The following is a 15,038-nucleotide window of genomic DNA, read 5'->3' as shown; positions in this document are numbered from 1 at the left end:
TCGACCACCTGATTTAGAGTATGCCAAACCGTTGTGCGGGCTGTGTACGTGTGTACGGTGATCATATCCCATATTGAGGTCAGGGTACATTCGCAGGAAACAGTTGCGTTTTGTAGCACATGTGATTCGGGACGTTTTCTTAACTTATCACCAATACCGTGGAATTACAGATCTGTGTCGTGTGGGTTCCCTATGTGCCTATGCTATTAGCGCCAGTTTTGTGTAGTGCCCAACTCGGCGGAATGACAGGATGAAAGTGGGAAAAATTCTGGAGCGATTGGTTGACGGTCGTCTTGTATGATTGTTTGTGACCAGGTGACTCCTTAGACGCTCTCAGTGTAGATTTTATAGATTTCCGTCTGCTTTCGATAACCTAATCCTACAAGAGGCAGCTATTCAGCCCGCTTACCTACATAAACATCACTGTCTCGGCATATTCTCTGATATCAGTAACGTATACGACAATACTTGGAGACATCGTACTATCGTGCTACTCCTTTAAGGAGCTTTAGTGGCCACCTCCACATCTTCATATTGCCTTTCCTGTCTTGGCCGTTTATGAGGTCACGCACTGGTGACATGCCGTCGGATCGTATTGAGCGGGAGAATGGTATCCCTAAGGATGGTGTTTTTAAAAGTCACCCTCTTTGCCACAGCTATAAACAGTTATCGCGTCTACGGAATGGAGTCCCTTACAGTACTCTTTATTTGTGGATGATTTTGCTGTTTCCTGTTCCTCCTTCAGTGTTTCAACAGTCCATAGGTTGGAGGAGTGGGCTACAAAGATATGTTTTCAGGTTTCTGCTGCTAAGTGTGTGTGTGTGTGAGTGTGTGTGTTCAATTTAATCGTTCTCGTCGTATTTTTATTTTACCTTTCTTGCTTGTAAATAATACCATCCGACATTTTAAAGACTTGGCGAAGTTTCTGGGCCTCATTTTGAAATCCAAACTGTTATGGTTACCACAGCTGTGAGACCTAAAAGACAGAACCCAAAAGGGATTGAGTATCATAAAGTGTCTTAGCCACAGATCTTGGGGAGCAGACAGGGCGCCCCTGTTCCAGCGTGTTCGCGGCTAGACTATTGGTGCGCATTGCACGGGTCAGCGAAGCCTTCGTACCTGAAGAATATTGACGCTTTCCACCGTGAGTGGTTTAGGCTGGCCACCGCTGCTTACAGGTCCACTCCCATACCCAATCCCTGTGCACAGACTGGGGAACCGCCACTCACCATTTAGCGTAAGGCATGTACGTTCCTCGCAGATGCGTACCACGATATTGCTCGCCTGCCCCTGGAACGCCTTTTCTCCAAATGTCCAATGCCAACAATGCCGTTTGCGATCCGCAGGTAACGTGTGCCGGAATCTCTTGGTATGGAGCAAGTAAAACCCCAAATCCAAGGTGTCAAACATATGTCACTCTGATTTCTGCAGAGGCACAGAGGAACTTTGGGCTTAGTGCAGTGCAGAGCAGCTTGCATTCCTCAGTTTTAGTGAAGCACAGGCGAGGGTGCACTCCTCCATATGCTTTTAATTCGTTATTTTATGACATTTTAATTGATCACCACAACTCCACAGTTATCATTACGGATGGATCGAAACAGGGGACTTCATTGGTTGCTCTGTTGTTTACCGTGATCGTGTCCTCGAGGTCGGACTGCCTCGAGACTTTACCGTGTTCGACGCAGAATTATATGCGATCTAGTGAGCACTGGAGCAGATGAGATGTGGTTCGAGTGCTAAATTCCTTGTCTGTTCCAATTGTCTAACTGCCCCTCACTCCCTACAACGCTTGTACTCAGTAGATAAAGTAGTCTAAATAAGTAGTCCAGAATATCCAGGACGTCTTCCTCTGACTACAACGGCTCGGGAAGCAGGTGTCTTTCTCTTAGGTTCCAGGGCACATGGTTATTGCGGGGAATGAAAGGGTGGATGTGGCGATCAAGGAAGTGTGCTTTGAGTCTCAGTTATTTCAGTGTGCCATCCCCCTGCATGATGTCACCTTGCTGATGCGGTACAGAGTCATGCGTCGATGGGAAGACTAGTGGCTGAAAGTGACGATCAGCTGCGTCTAGTAAAGCACACTACGAGGCCGTTGCGCACGTCCTTCGAGCCACTAAGACGGAAGGAGGTCGTCCTTACTCGTCCTCGCGTAGGCCACAGTCCTCTGACCCATGGTTTCTTGATCCGGCGCGACGACCCTCAAATGTGTGGTGCTTGTGGCGCACAAATCTCTGTACTTCACAGTTTGCTGGACTGTGTTTCCTTTTTGGACCAGAGGGCAGCTTCAGCTTTACTGGCATATCTGCCCTCTGTTTCAAGTGTCATAGCGAAATTGAAACCAATATGGTTAGAGTGTTAAGGTTTTGTGATCTGTCCAGCTTATTCGCGAAAACATTAGGGAAATGTCCTTAATGTGTTAACTGGGTGTCTGGCTCACCCTCGTGGTTTTTATGTGTGATTATGTGTGTGTGTGTGTAAATGGTCAGCCAGTCATATATCTCAGTGCCGTTGTTTTGGCTCCTCTGTCGTTTTGTTTTTTCATCCCAGGTGTAGCACCTTTCACTGTACCTCTTTTTCTTTTTTCACTGCGTGTCACAGATACATTGTGTGGGTCAGTACGAGAAAAAGTGACGAATAGATTGGTAAATCCCACAAAAAGTAAACTATGGCGGCAAAACAAAGTATTTTTAAGAAACGTGGGTTTTGTGGTCATAGATTTTCGAATAAAGGGAAACATTGTGTTCAGCATGTGACGGGTGAAGTTACGGACAATATAATGCAGCCAAACACGTCAGTATCTAGAGAAACCCCCATTAGTACTTCGAGGATTGAAATAAAACGTTGTGATACACAGTTTTCTCGAAACTAAAGTGATTTAAATGGTAGGTTAGGTTACATTCTGATAGATTTACACATCCTAACAAGGGTGTTAGGTGAATGTGTGTGTTCTAAACTATGTGGAGGCCAATTATTTTACATGAAGACAGTGTGGTATCAAATTGACTAACCAGGAAACTTATCATTAATTGTGTCAGTTGTAAATATACTCATTCATTTTGGAATTCTGATAAGTGTAAAGATAATTACACTCCGGGAAATTGAAATAAGAACACCGTGAATTCATTGTCCCAGGAAGGGGAAACTTTATTGACACATTCCTGGGGTCAGATACATCACATGATCACACTGACAGAACCACAGGCACATAGACACAGGCAACAGAGCATGCACAATGTCGGCACTAGTACAGTGTATATCCACCTTTCGCAGCAATGCAGGCTGCTATTCTCCCATGGAGACGATCGTAGAGATGCTGGATGTAGTCCTGTGGAACGGCTTGCCATGCCATTTCCACCTGGCGCCTCAGTTGGACCAGCGTTCGTGCTGGACGTGCAGACCGCGTGAGACGACGCTTCATCCAGTCCCAAACATGCTCAATGGGGGACAGATCCGGAGATCTTGCTGGCCAGGGTAGTTGACTTACACCTTCTAGAGCACGTTGGGTGGGACGGGATACATGCGGACGTGCATTGTCCTGTTGGAACAGCAAGTTCCCTTGCCGGTCTAGGATTGGGTTCGATGACGGTTTGGATGTACCGTGCACTATTCAGTGTCCCCTCGACGATCACCAGTGGTGTACGGCCAGTGTGGGAGATCGCTCCCCACACCATGATGCCGGGTGTTGGCCCTGTGTGCCTCGGTCGTATGCAGTCCTGATTGTGGCGCTCACCTGCACGGCGCCAAACACGCATACGACCATCATTGGCACCAAGGCAGAAGCGACTCTCATCGCAGAAGACGACACGTCTCCATTCGTCCCTCCATTCACGCCTGTCGCGACACCACTGGAGGCGGGCTGCACGATGTTGGGGCGTGAGCGGAAGACGGCCTAACGGTGTGCGGGACCGTAGCCCAGCTTCATGGAGACGGTTGCGAATGGTCCTCGCCGATACCCCAGGAGCAACAGTGTCCCTAATTTGCTGGGAAGTGGCGGTGCGGTCCCCTACGGCACTGCGTAGGATCCTACGGTCTTGGCGTGCATCCGTGCGTCGCTGCGGTCCGGTCCCAGGTCGACGGGCACGTGCACCTTCCGCCGACCACTGGCGACAATATCGATGTACTGTGGAGACCTCACGCCCCACGTGTTGAGCAATTCGGCGGTACGTCCACCCGGCCTCCCGCATGCCCACTATACGCCCTCGCTCAAAGTCCGTCAACTGCACATACGGTTCACGTCCACGCTGTCGCGGCATGCTACCAGTGTTAAAGACTGCGATGGAGCTCCATATGCCACGGCAAACTGGCTGACACTGACGGCGGCGGTGCACAAATGCTGCGCAGCTAGCGCCATTCGACGGCCAACACCGCGGTTCCTGGTGTGTCCGCTGTGCCGTGCGTGTGATCATTGCTTGTACAGCCCTCTCGCAGTGTCCGGAGCAAGTATGGTGGGTCTGACACACCGGTGTCAATGTGTTCTTTTTCCATTTCCAGGAGTGTATTTTGAAGTAAATGTTAGGTGGTTTTATGGATTGAGAGCTATTGGCAAAGGACACAATGGAGCAGAAACAACGTGTACCGTGATGAATATGCCATGCCCATCTTGTAAAATCGAAAAGTTTGCAGGATTTTTTGGAGCTGCTGTGGAATCTGTTGCTTGTGAGTCAATAAAGGGTTTTACAAACAACGCTGTTGAAATGAATAATGATATGACTGACATACCAGTAGCTTTTGATGGTACTTGGCAGAACCACAGCCGCAGTTCCAGGGATTCTGCTGCCATGGTGACCAGTGGTGGAAAGGTAATAGATTTCCAGATTTTAATCAAACATTGTTATAATTGTAAATCAGGGAATGAAATTATGAAGGAACAAGTGGTGGTATGGAGGCCTATACAGTTACTGAAATTTTTAGTCGATCTGTGAACGAAAGGGGAGTGTGTTACATTAAGTTCTTAGGTAATGGAGACTCAAAAGCACTTAACAGTCTAGTAACCGCTCAACCATATGGTGAGAGGATTATCACAAAACTGAATGTGTTGGTCATGTCCAGAAGAGGTTTGGCACCAGATGCGGAAAGTTGAAACAAAGTTTGAGAGACTAGAATTTTTCTGATGGTAAACCCATAAGAGGCAGGCTGACAGACAAAATGATTGATGAACTACGGGAGTATTACGGAATGGCCATTAGAAATAATACTGAGGATTTGTTGAAAATGAAGCAGGCTGTATGGGCTACCTTCTCCCACACACTGTCACCAGATGAAAAACCAGTACACGACCTTTGCCCTCCTGGACGTAAGTCATGGTGCAATTACCGCAATGCGCAGTATTCAAACAGTTCATGCAGCCATAAACATTCCATCCCAGCAGCAATTATGGATATCATAAACATATTTACAGAGACCTGGCAAATCCTGAATTACTGAAGAAGAGTATGCTTGAACGTATGGACAAGGTTCGCATTGATAAAGCAGAGTATGCAACAGAGTTGGCCACTAAGGAGTCCAGAAAGAAGAAGAGATGAAAAAAATTGGAAAAAGATCAAGAAGATGATATACAGTATGGTGCAGGGTACTTCTGAGTCACTAAAAATTTAAAAAAAGCGTATACTAAGTGAGTTACAATCTTTTGAAACTTTAGAAGCCGTTCCTGAAAATTTACATTTTCTGTTGCATTTTCCCTAAATCTCAGAAACCACTTCTAGTAGAGTAATCAAATTTTCAGGGAGTAATAACATACATATCCTGAGTCTACTGAACTAAAAGAAGAACCTAATGTTATGTATAATAAAAATTCTTTAGGATATCACACCAAACAGTACACAAAATTTTAACCGTGTAATTAAAAAATAGTATTTACGAAATCAGTGGCTGAAATGCAATTATTCTAATTCAGTATATTCATAACATACGGATTGATGTCCTGTAAATGTTTCATGTCAATGGCTACAGTGGTTCCTAAAATACAGGGAAGCCAAGTCACTAAATTTTACGTTGTTGGGATAGGGCGTTCCAACTCTCCTTAAGTGGCGCACACATTGTCAAAAGCTACAATTACAACAACTTTGCGCTATGACAATCGATATAAAATTAAAATATACAATAGAAGTAAAAACGTATGCCACAAATTCGAATACATTAAGACAGGGGAACGCAATTACAATTTTCGTTGATACTAGGACAGTCCGTCTGTCAGACTCGAATCCGCTACCAGAATGTAGACAATATGCGCTATTGCGGTTACATCAAATAACAGAATAATACTCTGCTAATAAGTACAACCAGTTTTTTGTGGAACGCAGGAAATATTTAAGTACAAACAAAAATCAGTCGTGGGGGATTTCGCGACATGTCTATGAAACTAAGAAATATTATTTTGTTCCATGGACAATCAAACGTTAAAATCGTTGCGTCTTGTGACGTTTCTTCAAAGTTATAACTGAAAGTGTAAAATACATGATATAATCGTACAACTGAAACCATTGAATGTAAATCACTCAAACTAGAAACTTGGAGGGGGGGGGAGGAGGAGAGGAGGAAACGAGCGTTTTATAGCACATAGGAAATAGCAGACTAGCACAGGCAAGAATGTCATTCCTGGCCAAGAGAAGTCTGCTCGTATTAACCATAGGCCTTAATATGAGGAAGAAATTTCTGAGAATGGTAGTGAAACGTGAACTTTGGGAAAACCACAACAGAAGAGAATAGAAACATTTAAAATGTGGTGCTACAGACGAATGTTGAAAATTAGGTTCAGTGATAAGGTGAGGAATGATGAGGTTCTATGCAGGATGGAGAGGAAAGAAATATGTGGAAAACACTCACAACGAGAAGGGACAGGATGATAGGACATCTCTTAAGATGTCAGGGAATGACTTCCATAATATTAGAGGGACCTGTAGAAGGCAAAAACTCTAGAGGAAGACAGTAGAGGAAGGCCGTATCAAACCACTTAGAAGAGTGATGACTGAAAAATAATAGGAAATATTTTTTTTAGTCCACGCAAAAATCAGTCGTGGGAGAATACACGTCACATACGTAAAAAAGTAAGTAATGTTACTTGGTGCCAGGTACCGTCAAACGTTGAAAAAGGTAGCGTCTTGTGCCGCTTTACAAAAGTTGTGAACCAAAAGTGTAAAACATTTAGTGTAATCGTGCATTTCAAATCACAAAACCTGAAACACGACAGTAGGAAAGAGGGAGTCGTGGGAGGAGGGCAGGGGGCACGAAGGGTGGAAAGGGGGGGGGATCACAGGGGAGGTGCACTATATAAAAATTAAACGGAAAGAGGAATGTTTATCAGAGTAAGACATTGGTGCCACACAGCCACGCTCATAAGAATCCCTGAAAAATATAGAAAAACCATCCCCTCTGGGAGCGAATCATTGAAGATTCCATGCTGCTTTGATTAAAATGTTTATATATCAGTTTCTTCCACAATTCGAAATCTAAGCCTTTTGACTGTATGTGCAAGGTCTTCAGATACTTTTCAGTCGTATCTAAACGATGTTTGTGATCATTGCGGTAACAACCCACAGCAGTAACGTTTCCATTACAGTGTTCCCTGAAAATTTAACTTTGCGGGAAGGCAATATGACATTTGAGTTAATGAGCTGGATAAATCAATTTGCGCGAATGGCCAGTAAAATCACATATACCGTCATGCATTTTCAAATTTTATTAAAGAATGGCAGCAAAAGATTGTACTGAAACTGTATTCAATTCGACGCTAATGTTGAGGGTAAAACCTACCAGTAATATATACAATTAAGGGAAACTGTAATGCATACAGCGTAGTTTCCCAGAAATTACGTTTGTCCCAGCTGTAATTAATTCAGAAGATAATGTCATCACGTACATACTGGGTAAAAAAAAAAAACAGCTTTAATCACCGTACCTGCATTGCCCTTGCTAACAATAACTGGGTGAAATCGTTCCGTTTCGACATCAGAGAGTACAATTAAATCCAAACAGAAAAATGGAGGTACTTTCTCAAATTAAATACTTTTTAATTTAAAGATACTTCCACTATCGAGTTCTCTATTATTAGCGACACGAGAGCTGAGATACAGTCTTGCTCAAAATTAACCGAACGACCTAAATTGCGTTCCACTCGATCTGTACGCAGCCTACGTAACGTAACTGTCTTGCAGGCCCTCTAACCGCTTTTCAGTACAAGCGTTTGACTATACAAAATGATGACCACTAGAAAACTATCCTCTGTACAGCCAATCCAGGTGCAAACAAATTATACAATACTACAAATATCAGGAAAAATCTTATTAGAGATGAGACAGTACTTAACGTTTATACACTCAGAATTATTACCACCGGTGACTTTTCTAAAATGTTATTACTCTCATAAGTATCCCAGACACCTAACGCCTGTCACTGAAATACATAAATCATTCCATAATCCTTACTCAAAACAAAATTGATGTCGTAATAAGAGGTTTTCAAGCACGTCTGTATAAACATTCTATGTTAATTATAAATATTTCTGCTTTGTAAAAGGTTTTCGAAACACCTGTTAACAGTCATTCTCCTGGCGAGAGGTTTTCTGTAAGGTGGTAAGTGAACTAATCGGTTAGAAAAACAAAGAGTAATGGCGTCGGGCGGTCTATCATCACCAACACGAATTCATCACTGGCAAATTCACTATATTCATGATGACACGTCGATATTCTTCTAAAAATCACCACCGCCTTTAGCACCTAACATAAAGTGAAATTAAAAATCAATGTCATTCATGAGAAATTCGTAGTGCGTATGTCAACTTAAAATGACATGATCAACTGATTTGTTCTCTGCATTAAAATCCAGGTCCAGCACCTATAGGCAATGCAGGTAAATAAAGCTATTGTAGCTGACCGAGACTAGAAGACAGGACTGATTTTTATAGCTCACTACGTATAAAGCAACTTTGTATACCTCATTATTCACTAGTATTAGTTAACTGACCTGAACTTGAAATTGCTTGCCCAAATTCTTTGTACTCTACTAGGACTCTTATCCGGAAAATACACTACGTGATCAAAAGTATCCGGACAGCTGGCTGAAAATGCCTTAAAAGTTCGTGGCGTCTTCCATCAGCAATGCTAGAATTCAGTATCGTGTTGGCCCACCCTTAGCTTTGATGACAGCTTCCACTCTCGCACGCATATGTTCAATCAGGTGCTGGAAGGTTTCTTGGGGATTGGCAGCCCATTCTTCATGGAGTGCTGCCCTGAGGAGAGGTATCGATGTCGGTCGCTGAGGCCTGGCACGAATTCGGCGTTTCAAAATATCCCAAAGATGTTCTGTAGGATTCAGGTCAGGACTCTGTGCAGGCCAGTCCACTACAGAGACGTTTTTGTCGTGTAACCAATCCGCCATAGGCCGCGCATTACGTACAGGTGCTTGATTGCGTTGAATGATGCAATCGCCATCCTCGAATTGCTCTTCAACAGTGGGAAGCAAGAAGGTGATTAAAACATCAAAGTAGGCCTGTGCTGTGATAGTGCCACGCAAAACAACAAGGGGTGCAAGCCCCATCCATGAAAAACACGACCACACCACAACACCACTGCCTCCGAATTTTACTGGTAGCACTACAAATGCTGGCAGAAGACGTTCACCGGTCATTCGCCATACTCACACCCTGCCATCTGATCGCCATATTGTGTACCGTCATTCGTCACTCAACACATTTCCATGCGGAAATCTCGCGTACAGACGTATAACACAAGTGACAACCAATCACCGGACAACGTTCGAAGTCCGTGAGTTCCGCAGAGCGCCCCACATTCTGCTCTCTCACGATGTCTAATGACTACTGAGGTCGCTGATATTCAGTAATTGGCAGTAGGTGCGGCAAAATGCACCTAATATGAGAAACATATGTTTTTGGGGGTGTACGGATACTTTTGTTCACATAGTGTATTTTCCCTGTTAACTAATCACGAAAAGTGTTCAATATGGTTTCGTTCACAAGTAACAAACTTGAAATAACGTAACATAAAACTGGTGCTGGCTCGGAGTGTCACCAGGCACCTAATCCGATTGTTAATTAATTGTAAGCATAATCCAGTGCCAGATATCGAATTTTCTCAGCAGTAACGAGATGGCTGAGACTGAAATGATGGGGCAAATAAATAATTTCTCCTTTACAGGATTCGAACCCATTAACTATCAAAGCTGTTCTCTATCAATGAATGGACATTATATATAGTTTCCTTTTATCATTAGCGAGATGGGCAGACGTTTGAACTAGAAATAAAGTGACGAAAAGTTCAGAGTTGACTGGGTACCGACCCTCTCACGTATCATCTTTGAGTATACACTAAGAGATGTTAACTATCGAATTCTTATTCACTATTAGCTAGGAGGGGCATGTGAGAACTTAAAATAATGTGAAGGTAAGTTCTGTGTATCATTGGTAAGCGAAACCGTAACATTTTTATTTCTGTCAACAAACGGTGAGACGATAGAATCAAAATTATTTTCCACCAGCAGTTAGGTGTGCTTGAAAAGACACGGTGAAAACTTCCATACGTGATACAATTTGAACGCAGACACGCACCTTACGTAGAGGTCTTCAGGGGTTTGTTACCTTCAGCAGACCACGAATTGGTGGTACTGTATCGTCACAAAGGGATCGCATCCCATCCCCTTGTTGCACAGCAAAAATTTATTATTGACAAATGTAAAATTTTCTCAAAGTCCTCTTGAGCCAGCACCAACCCAGGGCATGCCAGGCCACCATCCCAAGTCGCAATCAAATTGACAAACAGGTACAAAGACGACATTGCGGAAAACCGACCAAACGCGAAAGACGTTGCCTCACCTTATATGACCAACAAGCTTGAACTGCAAAGTCAGCAGAATGACATCAGCGAGGAGCATACATCACGTCATTGTAACAACAAAGCTCAATTTCTTAAGACAGAGTAAAGGTTTCATAAGAAGACCGGTAATTCTGCTGACATGGCGGAAAAGCGAGAAGCCATTGTTTAGAGGGGCGGTGAAAACCGTTGATGAGCCCGTAGAAATAGGCCACATTCATTCAATGCCGATCCGATGTAACATTACCTCATACCAATAGTAATAAATATTTTTTCTTCCGAACACTTGTGCCAATCTTTATACTGCAGTACACTAGCTACGGGACCGCACCTGTGATGACTTCCGCCTCAGAGAATGCTTCCTGTCTGATCTATCAGACTCAGTCGATGTGAGTTGCTGTCTTACAATCACTGAAGAGAAGACTTGGAGACTTCCGCCTATGGCTTGCTGAGACGAACTGTGGTCCATGGTACAAGATGTACCGATAACAGTACTCAGGATGCACGCTAACTGCTCCAGCCCCTGGCTAATACCCATAGAAGTCAGTGATGGCTCCTGTCTTCCTTGGTGGAAGGGCAATGCTGTAGATCATCTCCATATTATACAGAGTCTGCAGCTCGTGGTCTTGCGGTAGCGTTCTCGCTTCCCGCGCACGGGTTCGATTCCCGGCGGGGTCAGGGATTTTCTCTACCTCATGATGACTGGGTGTTGTGTGTCTTTCATCATCATTTCACCATCATTGACTCGCAATTTTCTGAAGTGGCTTCAACTAAAAAGGACTTGCAATACGGCGACCGAACTTCCACTCATGGGGCCTCTCGGCCAACAATGCCATACGATCATTTCATTTCATATCATACAGAGCTCTGCTGAAAAATTACACAAGCTCACTTCTTCGATGTCAACGAGAGTACTCTGGGAATTCGGTGTCTCCATCCTGGGAAGCCCCACCTGTCGTATGGGCTACGCTTTTCATCCATGAGGCCTGCCTCCCGCCTCACAATGATTATGTAAGCCAAACGCTGAGAGCGACGTCTGCTGGAGTTTGCTGAGATAGCATCAGCAAGTTTCGAGGCCACGAGCTGCACTGCTAACGACTCGTGTGCCGACACAGAGAACAATCAACGGTTATAAACTTTAATGAATAAATACTTCTTCCGCAAATGCTTGCCGTTACCGCCCACAGTGCCGACTGGCTTGCTCCAACGTACTCCACGCACCGTAATCGCGACAATAGTAATGGTCTCAGTCGAGGTCCCTACACTGCGAATGGATCGCTCCCATCCCAGTCCTGAACTAGTCTATTCAACAACTCAATCTGAAGTGAAGATGAAATACACCCCAGGAAAAAAGAAACGGCACACAACGTAGAAATTATACGAATCGATAGAAATCTGTAGTGTTCTGCACATATGCAGACAATCAAATGATTAAAACTTCAGAAAAATTGTATGCTCCATTAAAGAGAAAGATCATCACAAATTTAGCAAGTCAATAACGTGCTGGTACAATTTTAGCCGTTGTGCAAGAAGTTATTCGGCTTGGCGTTGATCCCTGTAAACAGAGTTGTTGGATGTCCCCTTGATGAATACCGTGCCATTTCCAGTTGGCGTATTAGGCTGTCAAAATTCCAACGTGGTTGTAGGACCTACCCATCATGCTGGGTACGTTCCCAATTGGGGAGAGATCTGGCGCTCTTGGTGGCCAAGATAGGGTTTGACAAGCACAAAGATAAGCAGTAGAAACACTTGCCGTCTGCAAGCGGGCAAAATCTTGCTGAAATATAAGCACAGGATGGATTGCCAAGAGGGGCAACAAAACTGGCATAGAATATTGTAGACGTACTGCAGTGCTGTAAGAATGCCGCGAATAAAATGGCATCATCCCAGACGATCACCCCTGCTTGTCAGACCATGTGGCGTTTGCTAAAGTTATTGAAAATCCTGTGTATGTAAGGACAATTGATCATTTTATATCACACGATTTGCTATCAAATGTACAGTCAGGCTTTAGAAGTCGTTTAACAATTGAAAATGCTATATTATCTTTTCTCTGTGAGGTACTGGATGGATTAAACAAAAGGTTTAGAAAGCTAGGCGTATTTTTTGATTTAACTAAGGCGTTTGATTGTGTTGATCACAAAAAATTGCTCCAGTAGCAACACCATTACGGAATACGGGGAGTAGCTCGCAACAGGTTCACCTCTTACTTTAGCAACAGACAGCAGAAGGTCATTATTCACAGTGTTGAGAATAGCTGTGATGTGGGGTCTGAGTGGGGTACGGTCAAGTGTAGGTGCCCAAGGGATCAGTGTTGGGGCCACTCGTGTTCCTTATTTATGTAAAAAGGATATGCCCTCTAGTATTAGTGGCAACTAAAATATTTCTGTTTGCTGATGACACTAGCTTGGTAGTAAAGGATATTGTGTGCAACAGTGTCTGAGTGTCAAATAATGCAGTTCATGACGTAAGTTCATGACTTGTAAACTGACCCTAAATCACAGTAAGACAGCTCTTACAGTTTCTAACACACAATTCAACAAAACCTGACTTTTAATTCCACAGAATGGGTTTATGATTAGTGAAACTGAGGAGTTCAGATTTCTAGGTGTTCAAGTAGATAGTAAACTGTCGTGGAAAGCCCTCGTTCAGGATCTTGTTTAAAGACTTAATGTTGCCATTTTTACTACTCGAACGGTCTCTGAAGTAAGTGATTGGTCGACACGGAAATTAGTCTACTATGCTTATTTTCATTCGCTTACGTCGTATGGTTTTATGTTTTGGGGTAACTCTTCCCATTCTAAAAGGATTTTTTGGCTCAGAAACGAGCGGTTCGGGAAATAAGAGGTGTAAGTTCGCGAACCTCTTGTCAACCCCTGTTCACTAGTCTGGGTGTTTTGACATTGGCCTCTCAATATATATATATATATATATATATATATATATATATATATATATATATATATATATATATATATATATTATTTACTGTCGTTTCTTGTTAACAATATCAACTGATTCCCAAGAATAAGCAGCTTTCACTCAGTTAATACTCGCCATAAATCCATCCTGCATTTTGATCGGACTTCCTTAACTCTTGTGAAGAAAGGTGTGTAGTATACTGCTGCATCCATTTTCAATAAGCTACCTCAAGAATTCAAAAATGTTTGCAGTAAACCACAAGCTTTCAAATCGAAACTGAAGAGTCTTCTCATGGGTCACTCCTTCTATTTTGTTGAGTAGTTCCTTAAAAAATTAAACTGATTGGTTGGGTGTACTTAAACTTAAGGTTTGACTTTTTTTGGGTTAATAAACATTTTATTTTGATCTATTATTACTTTTTTATGTTGTAATTTCTCGTACTGACACGTTCCATGACCTTGGAGATTTGCTTCTCAATTTGGTCCTACGGAACTTGACGTGTAAATAAATAAACAAATAAACTGTCAGATAGATATCCAGCCAATGTCCAGGGCGACTCACGACACATCTACACTGGCCATCGTGGTTCTTTTCAAACCGAGACTAATCACTGAAGACAATCCTACATAGTCAATGAGTTTCCAAGTTGAAAATGTGTCTGATTGTCATCCACAGCACCCTTACAGCTGAGAGGTATGTCGTCAATATTCCACACCCTGTTTTGTGGCCCTTAATGGTAAGCCATCCAGATCTTATATTTCAACAAGGCAGTGCCAGCCCACGCACAGCGGTAGTTACTACTGCTTGCTTTCATGCTTGCCAAACCCTAACTTGGCCAGCAAGGTCGCTGGATCTCTACCCAACTGAGCACGCTTGGTGCATTATGAACACGACCCTCCAACCGGCTCGAGATTTTGGCGACCTTACATGCCAGTTGAACATAATTTGGCACAATACCCATCAGGAGGACTTCCAACAACTCTGTCAATAATGCCAAGCCGAATAACTGTTACGTAAGGGCCAGAAGTGGACCAACACATTATAGGCTGCTTCTCTTGAACAAACCATCCAATTTTTGCTACACTGACATTAGTTTGTTTGTAGATATACATCACATCTACTGATTCCCATCCCTTTTGGATAATTCCTATATAGTGTGTCCTTTTTTCTGTCTTAGAGTATAAATGGTCTATGACGTTACATGGCGTTTGATTCATTAACTAAAGTAAAATTGCTAGTGGAAGAAAGGTTATTGGTTGTGATACCACATACAAATACCGCCCCACGGGCGTCATC

Source organism: Schistocerca americana, chromosome 5 (assembly GCF_021461395.2).
Source record: "Schistocerca americana isolate TAMUIC-IGC-003095 chromosome 5, iqSchAmer2.1, whole genome shotgun sequence".
Lineage (NCBI taxonomy): Eukaryota > Metazoa > Arthropoda > Insecta > Orthoptera > Acrididae > Schistocerca > Schistocerca americana.
This window is presented reverse-complemented; position numbering follows the sequence as displayed.